This window comes from Cherax quadricarinatus, chromosome 36, assembly GCF_038502225.1.
Source record: "Cherax quadricarinatus isolate ZL_2023a chromosome 36, ASM3850222v1, whole genome shotgun sequence".
Lineage (NCBI taxonomy): Eukaryota > Metazoa > Arthropoda > Malacostraca > Decapoda > Parastacidae > Cherax > Cherax quadricarinatus.
Genome location: NC_091327.1, coordinates 16,923,985 through 16,933,338, shown reverse-complemented (window position 1 = coordinate 16,933,338; position 9,354 = coordinate 16,923,985). Strand labels below are relative to the sequence as shown.

The following is a 9,354-nucleotide window of genomic DNA, read 5'->3' as shown; positions in this document are numbered from 1 at the left end:
TATCCACTAACGGAAGACAGTGCCATACTCAATGAACAAGCACTAATTAAATGAGGAAACCCCCCTTGATAAATAGCTAAACTCTCTAAACAATTAATTTAGGGGAGCATAAACAAGTCATGGCTGGCAATTAGTACATTTGTGAGTAATTACAAGTAATTAATAATTACCTACTGCCCTCACTCCCATTCCCAAAGGTCACCTTGTTCAGTGCTCCTTCCTCGTTAGCCATTTAATAGGGTTAATCTATTTCTACCTCTCTTCTTCCTTTCTTCCTTCCTCTCTTTAGTTTCTGCTTTGATTCCTTTCTCATTCCTTCCTACCATGAGCCCCTCTCATTCCTTCCAGCTTTGATTCCTCTCTCATTACTTTCCTCCTTGCTCTCTCTTATATTCCTTAATTCTTGTCCTCCATTCACATTTCCTCCCTTTCTTCCCAGATTCATAATTTCACATTCTCTTTGATGCCTTTCTCTTACCCTCTCTCTATTTCACTTGATAGCATAATGTTCAGGTGTTGATGGTGTACTATGCTTCTGTATCACTGTTAAGGTCTTCCTGGACTCGTTTTCAGAATTTTTTCTCAGTCAGACTGCTCAGAGACCCAAGCAACTATTACCAGATGGAGAATCCAGCCTCCACCACTGCGTTGAATAACCCACACGTGTTCAGTACTTCCTGAATGTATTACTCTTGCTTGTCATTTGTTTTCATAGACATTTTTCTCCTCTTTTATTTTTCTATTTCCCAACTTCAGCATTTTCTTTTTACTCTCGTCCTCTCTATAATTATCTGAACCCTCCATTCTGGCTTTTCTTTATTGGTCTGTTTTACAGTCAAATATTTCGGCTTCCTTCCTTTTTTTCGTTTGGCCTTTCAAATGTATCCATAATCTTCTTTCTATCCTTTTTTCCTCTTGAACTCCTAACATTTCCCTCCTAAATTATTCCTCCCATTCTCTTCCTTCCAATCGCTCTTTCCAAGTTTCTCCCTCCCCAGTCTCTCTCAATTTCAATCCTCTCCTTCACTCCTAATCACACATTTTATGCCTTTTTACCCCATTTTTGTTCACCTCGAATACGTCCCGAGTAATGCCGTAAGATGCAGTATGATCATCTGGTCAGTAATCACCTTATGGGGTGTTCGTCCTCCCTCAGTGATCTGGGAAGGTGACCAAACCAGGAGGATCTATACCCGCTGTAATCACCTTACCTGCCGTGATACCTTTTTTTTGGGGGGGAGGATGATTGCTCTGATGCAGCTTTTGTCCACAGGAAGACAGATGGACAAATATCTTCTCATTATATATTTCGCTTTCTCTTTTTTTAGTTTTGTTTCATTTCCATTTGAGAAAAAGGGTGATCCACGTGAACTTGACAAAGATGGCATAGTGTAAGTTGTTTGTGGTTGGTTAGTTTATGCTTTTTGAATGATTCACTGAAAAAGAATATTCTCAAGAGCTAGCGGGCGATAGATGTCACTTAACTAGGATACAATTAAGGCAAAGCAGGCACCAGTCCCCATCCCAAATAAAAGATTTCAAGACTTCCCAGTATATAATATCGACCAGGATGCAGGAGGTATGCCCTCTACTAGCCTCTGCGAAATCCCTCTTCTCCACAATCATAACAGCTCTGAACTCTACGTCTTATGTGCCTCACACACGTTCTGTCATTTCAGTGTGGGAACTGCCGCAGTTGTGACACTGCAAGGAGTCTAATTCATCGTCACATGCATCACAAGAGCTCAGGGCTGCCTTAAAATTATTGTTCTAGTGATCAAATTTCTAAATCTTGAAGTAGGTTAATCCACGCGAGACGTACGTAGAGTAGTTGGTCTTGATTGGTCAAAAGTGAAGACCAGTGAATTAGTGCTCACTGGAACACCCAGCCTTCCCCCCCCCCCATTCTCTTATATTTACGAAAGACTACTAGGATTAAAAATTCATACGTCCTCCTCCACTCTCGTGCTAGGGCAACGAACGGGGGATAATGCTAAGTCACTAATTTAGACAACTGAGGTGGGAAGGGGGAGGGGGGTTAACAAGCACATTCTCCACCAGGTCACCAAGATACACGAGATCAAGGACTTATCTAGGGCCCATAAGTGTTGATCATCGGGTTGTCTCTAGATATCAGGCAGATGTGGGCCGCAAGATCTTCCCACATTGTGCCTATTAACTGCTACTTCAGACTTAGTAATCTGTAGCCCAGCCAGAGCCGGATCGTAACATACATAGGCATGTGACTCTCTTAGAATTCACACTTAATGGACGGGGAGCAATGGGTAGAATCTTCCAAGGTACTAATATAAAGGTCCCGAGTACCCACCACCAAGCCACTGATTGGAGTACCATACATCGGCAGACACTTGTCTGCAAATGAGATAAACCCACGTCATGCTGGGAGGAGAGAACCTGCCCATCACAAGTGAAAATGGGAATATCACCATCATTTTCTTATCAACATTACAGAAATCAGCAGTTTACCAGTGGCCTGTCTACAGAGTCGCCTTCCAAAATAAGGGTGGTATTAGACCCTAGAGCAGCAACAGCACGTGGGTGCCTGGCTGAGTCTGGGTTTGGGTCATTCGCAAGAACCATGTCTGTGCATGGGTCGTCTGGTGTTACTTCCGCAGTGGAACTAGCAGCAGTTGTGAGCGACTCGACATGCATAAATATTAAGAAATATGAGAGAGAGAAAAAGAATCGACTGCCCTGCCAATATTCCCTACACTCTACAAGCAGAGCCAATTGTCATTGATGGACCACCTTACCCACAGCACAGCTCCAGGTCTTGCCCGGAACTAACATAACAAGCATTAGCAAAAACTTCCTATTTAGATTAGAAGCTTCAGAGGCACTAGTAGCATTTTGCTAGTAATGTGCAAGGGCAAACCAGCCAGACGAGTGAAGCACACCATCAATCACCCGTCCTGGAGCCGAAAGTGACCGCAAATAATACTTCCATCGACTGACATACGTTGGATGACCCACCTAACGAGTCACTAAGTGGTCCACCAGAATGCCCACCAGACGGTCCAGTTCCCTTTGGATGGTGAAGATGACCTCAACACTGCAAGTGGTGGGAGCACAAATAGTAACAATAATCCCGTCCATAATCCTAAGGAACAAAATTGATAGAACGAGAGAAAAATCCCAGCTTTGTAAGAAAAACTGAAGGGAAGGGGTTGGTGGGTTCTTAGTCAGGCTAAGCAACTCAGACTTCACAACCACTTAAAAGTGATCCATCTTCCAGTTGAGAGAAATGGAAAGGAACATAAGGGGGGGGTAATGAAACAGGGGGTAAGGGGAGGGAGCCATCAAGGCGATGCAGTGGGCCTGGTTAGACAAGGGGGTGTGTGGGTAGGAGGTGGCGTCTTGGTGGGGTGTGGGTAGGAGGAGGCGTCAAGGGGCTTTAGCGTGACGTATGACGAGGAACTCTATTGGTCAGAGTTAAGACCCAATTTAGCCCGTAATTAATAGAGGTAAATGCGGTAAAAGAGGGTTAGTTATATGATAGGGAAATGAGGGAGAGGAGCAGGGAAAGAAATTGTGAGAAATTATAATTACAAGTAGTTATATATCGGGTAAAACTGCCAGGGAATTTTCAGATGCAATATAGAGCAACCTATATTTATTTTTTATGGACAATTTTATTCTTAACTTTATGCAGATAGTTTATGTATATTTTTATATTTTATTAAATTTGAAATTGTTACTCTGAACAATAATATTAAAATCAACATTTTCTTCTAAATTTCTTCTAAATTCCCCGACTCGATGTGAGTGCTTTTCTAAATTCCCTCACTTAATATGAATGCTCTTCTAAATTCCCTCGCTCAATATGAGTGCTCTTCTAAATTCCCTCGCTCAATATGAGTGCTCATCTAAATTACCTCGCTCATATTGAGTGCTCATCTAAATTACCTCGCTCAATATGAGTGCTCATCTAAATTCCCTCGCTCAATATGAGTGCTCTTCTAAATTCCCTCGCTCAATATGAATGCTCTTCTAAATTCCCTCGCTCAATATGAGTGCTCTTCTAAATTCCCTCGCTCAATATGAGTGCTCTTCTAAATTACCTCGCTCAATATGAGTGCTCTTCTAAATCCCTCGCTCAATATGAGTGCTCTTCTAAATTACCTCGCTCAATATGAGTGCTCTTCTAAATCCCTCGCTCAATATGAGTGCTCTTCTAAATTACCTCGCTCAATATGAGTGCTCTTCTAAATCCCTCGCTCAATATGAGTGCTCTTCTAAATTCCCTCGCTCAATATGAGTGCTCTTCTAAATTCCCTCGCTCAATATGAGTGCTCATCTAAATTACCTCGCTCAATATGAGTGCTCATCTAAATTACCTCGCTCAATATGAGTGCTCATCTAAATTACCTCGCTCAATATGAGTGTTCATCTAAATTCCCTCGCTCAATATGAGTGCTCTTCTAAATTCCCTCGCTCAATATGAGTGCTCTTCTAAATTCCCCCACTCAATATAAGTGCGCTTCTAAATTCCAGCGCTCAAAGCCCCTGAGCAATGTTCAAGACGCAGGTGCAATTCCGGATCATTAAGTCTCTCCTCACCTGGTGTTGATAGCGACTTCGCTCGCTATTACATAGGTGATAACGAGTCGGGCCAGCGCCTGGGAAGAGGTCAGGCGCTCTTCTCTGTAATTTGCTGGTGATTTATCACGTCGTGTACACTGTTCTCAACGCCATTTTAATTCGATGTTTGTGATTTAGAGCTCTACGAGGTTGTCAAACTGCAATCTAGTTTTTTCTGGTCATTTTTTTTTTTGGTTATGTTTTCTCCGTGATTTATGTTTGCGGTGCGCTTAAAGCATTGCATTTTTTTTGTTTGAAGCTGTATTGGTGATTGCTACGTGACACTGAGTCACCGAGTCATTCCATTACCAATTAGAAATCATTAATTTCATACTACAATTATAAAAAAAAAAGCTTTTCATGAACTAGAAATTTTGTTTGCAAAAACTGTGAAATTACGTTATTATTATTATTATTATTATTATTATTATTATTATTATTTTCGCGGTAAGCGTTAATCCCGTGGAGTCACACAGTACAGTGCTTGTTCTGTAGAGGGACCATTATTTAAACTAGTCACCGAGTAAGGACGAGGTTCTCCAGGGCTTGTTCTGGGTCCCCTGACCTTCCCATTCGTAATACCTGACATTAGACACGGTAAATAGTAGCTTACTGGTGCACACTAGAACAGGAGCAACAGGTGCTTCAGGAAAAGCACCTGTTGCTGCATAAAGGAGTAATAGGGGCAGTGATTTTTTATCGGCAAGTGCCAACAGCAGCAGCAACGTCAGCAGGATTCTTCCCCAGGTGTCTCTCAGCCAGGAATTACACAAACGTCCATAACAACCCATGATAGAGTCAAGGAGGAAAACACGTGAATAGCGCTTCGTCCTTAATATCAACTTCAACTCTTTGTGCAGACAACAACGCCGATGGATATTTTGTGAACAAGAAAGTGCTAAGAAGAATTCTCGAGCTTCTTAAAATAACTGGGTATTACTGAGCTCTGACTCCGTAAAAACTTAAGCATGATAATACTTTAGTATACAGGAAGGATATGCAATTCTTTTAACGAGATGGATGGGAATTAAAGATGAGTAAAATCATTCAAAGGCGCTCGTAAATGAATAACATTTGCAAGTAGGTCTTCGAGAAGGGACAGGTAGATTTACAGGTTCGATGTTCAGGTTAGGTGAATGTGAACGCGCGTACACGCACACTGCCTGCGCATCTACCCGTTTCGTGCTAGTGAGTAAGGTGGCGCTGTTGATCACAGGGAAGGAAAAAGGCTCAATGAGCATGTGGACTAGGTCCACCAGTACCACCTCGTCCCAAGAAAGTATCTGAGACCTTTGGACCCCGGGGAAAGTTTACAATAGGTTTCCTCAAAGAACTGGGATCCAAGTTCATTGGAACCACCAGAGACCCAGGACTGCCACCTTTCTCTTCCAACGCCTCAGTATAACGACCCAGAGAGGAAATACCTGCTGTATCTTGGGCTCCTGGTCGGTGTCTGAGGACCTCTAGTCCTTAAGGTTTCCATTTACTTTGTAATTCTGCAAATGTATGTATATATATATATTCCTCAAAAATGGGCCAGTAAAATTGTATGTTCCCAATGTATAAAATATTAAAACTTTATTAATATACATATACAGCGGACGGTAGGGAAAGAAAATATTCAAACAGCTCCTGGAAAAAATTCTAGATTTTCACATGACGTAAGTTTAGTTTCTCGTCTCTGAGGCTGTGGGTCCCCATTTGGCACTGGAAGTGGTACCTCTCTTTATTGACGTTTATTTTAATAAACACATACAAACATATATATATATATATATATATATATATATATATTATATATATATATATATATATATATATATATATATATATATTATATATATATATATATATATATATATATATATATTATATATATATATATGTCTTCTTGACGAATAAGGCAAGTGAAAATTTGTGCATGTAATAATTACGCAAAAATCGTTCTGAACCTAACGAAAAAAACATATTTCATAGTGCTTGTTTATTTTTAAATTATTATAAACTTACACAAGATATATTTAGTTGCATTAGGCTAAATTAAATTGCGCTTGTTGTAATAAGGTTAGGTAAGTTTCTAAGGTTCTTTGTGTACAAAATTATTAGTTTACATTAAGATAAATGAAAAAAATATATCTTTAAACGCATAAGAGAAAATTTTAGAAACTTCTTAATTTTAAACGAGTTCTTGCTAATTGACCAGTATTACCTATTCGGCACGATACATACACACACACACACACACACACACACACACACACACACACACACACACACACACACACACACACACACACACACACACACTTGATAAAGCACGTCAAGAAACTAGAGAAAGTACAAAGGTTTGCGACAAGGTTAGTTCCAGAGCTAAGGGGAATGTCCTATGAAGAAAGATTAAGGGAAATCGGCCTGACGACACTGGAGGACAGGAGGGTCAGGGGAGACATGATAACGACATATAAAATACTGCGTGGAATAGACAAGGTGGACAAAGACAGGATGTTCCAGGGAGGGGACACAGAAACAAGAGGCCACAATTGGAAGTTGAAGACACAAATGAGTCAGAGAGATAGTAGGAAGTATTTCTTCAGTCATAGAGTTGTAAGGCAGTGGAATAGCCTAGAAAATGACGTAGTGGAGGCAGGAACCATACACAGTTTTAAGACGAGGTTTGATAAAGCTCATGGAGCGGGGAGAGAGAGGGCCCAGTAGCAACCGGTGAAGAGGCGGGGCCAGGAGCTAGGACTCGACCCCTGCAACCACAAATAGGTGAGTACAAATAGGTGAGTACACACACACACACACACACACACACACACACACACACACACACACACACACACACTTTCATTTACATATATAATATATAATGTGGCATGGTACAGAATATGATGCGAATATGATAAGAGTGCTGATTATTTAACACAGATGACAATGATTATTGAATGTTAGTAACAATGAGATGATGTTTTTTTTTTTCCTGCTACTAATGATTGTGAAACGGTGAAGTACAGGCGAGTATAAGGTAGAAAGATCTATCACTTACCCTCAGAAGGAGCTTACTGAAAACACACCCAGTCTGTTTTCATGCGTCTCTTGACGTCAGTGTGAATCCTCGTTATTACCAGATAAAATTCTCCAGGATAGAAACCCATGAACATTGCACGCTTACTACAACGTATCCATTTCCAGGGAATAATAATCAGCAGTCAAACCCAAGCTTAAACGTAAGCTTAAACCTAAACCAAACTTAGAATAATCAATTTTGACGAAGGGAGTAATGAAAGATAGAGAATGGTGGTCGTGTACGTAGGTCAGTGTTGGCGAGGCAGCGACCAACAATCAGTGTTGTTACCCAACACCACCGCCAAGTCGCTGTTTAGGGCATCATTAACACTATTATTATGTTATTATGGCTGATACGTTGAAAAGTAAGAATTTCCACAACTGAGAAATGATGTTTCCGGTGTTATGGATATGCAGTGAAGTGTGTAATGTTGAAGGGATTCTGTCCCGGAAATATAGTCTATAATAACCAGAGTTTCCTAAAGATACACACAAAACTCATGACAGCTCGTTTCGCGTAATTATTAGGTATGATTTCGAAGTTCCTCATCACATCGACCAACGCACTTAAACGCACATAGTCAGATGCACTATTTAAATATTAAAATGACACTGATAATTGAGTTTTCTGCTGGGGGTCACAATAGCAGTGAGCGAATCGCTCTCAGGAGCTTCACTGACAAGCGTCTCTCCACCCTATAGCAGCCAATGACTGACTGACTGACTGGTTGGTTGATTAGATTTAACGCCTGTCGACTTCACGACGGTCATTTAGGCTGCATAAAACTTTTTAACATCAAAAATACATTCCTTAAAATAGTGACTAAAAATAAGCTCCCAGCGTACGATGAGAGACTCGTCAGGAAACTGGACCAGTGTTTCGTGACGCGGGTCTTAGTCATATGATGACCCACAGCTGGAGCTTTAGGTCATATGACCGAGGCCTTCAGCTGGCTTAACTGTCCACCCCTCTAAAAACTGTGGTTATGATTATAACCATTATAACCATTATATAGCATACATGCACTGAGAAACATATAACTTTTTGTATATATAATTTGACTGACCTCTGTTTATCCACCTCCAGCTTTCATAAGCATAAGAATTCTTAGAGTTTATTTAATTCCGCTGATAACTTTGTAATTATTCTACTGACAAAATATCTCATATATTATTAAAAACAAGTATAATTTATATGGATGAGAAAGAGGAGTTGTCACAGAGCGGCATTATTTACTACAGAATGTGATACAGGGAGTCTGGGAGGTGGTTGGTAGTGGTGTCTACACCTGCCTGACTTGCTGACTACCCACTGGTGTTGGCCATTATTATATTCACGGGAAGTGCTAAACCCGTAGGAGTTGTGTCTGTGAATGTATCAATGTGTGAGTGTATGTGAATGTGTTTGTGTGAGCGGATAAATGCATATGTTAGCTAATGTGCATGCATGTGTGTTTGAGTTGAGTGTGAGTGTGCATGTGTGTGTTTGAGTTGTGTGATTATGCATGTATGTGTTTGAGTTGTGTGTGTATGCATGTGTGTGTTTGAGTTGTGTGTGAGTGTACATGTGTGTATGCATGTGTGTGTACTAAGCAACTTTTCTGTGTATTTAATTCCAGCTCTTTGACCCGGCTTTTAGCTTTCTTTTAGCTGAGGTGACTTATCACTGCATCATTCACTTAT

The 9,354-nt window shown here is 40.6% G+C and overlaps 1 long non-coding RNA gene across 2 annotated transcripts in view; it reads right to left on the bottom strand.

Annotated features, from left to right (window-relative positions):
• The window catches only part of LOC128691291 (uncharacterized), a 79,546-nt gene extending 71,136 nt beyond the window's left edge, over positions 1-8,410 (bottom strand). For both annotated transcript variants that reach the window (XR_008407419.2, XR_011392829.1), the window contains exon 1: positions 7,652-8,410. This is a non-coding gene — a long non-coding RNA (uncharacterized lncRNA). The remainder of the gene's footprint in view (positions 1-7,651) is intronic.
• Between the last annotated feature and the right edge of the window lie 944 nt (positions 8,411-9,354).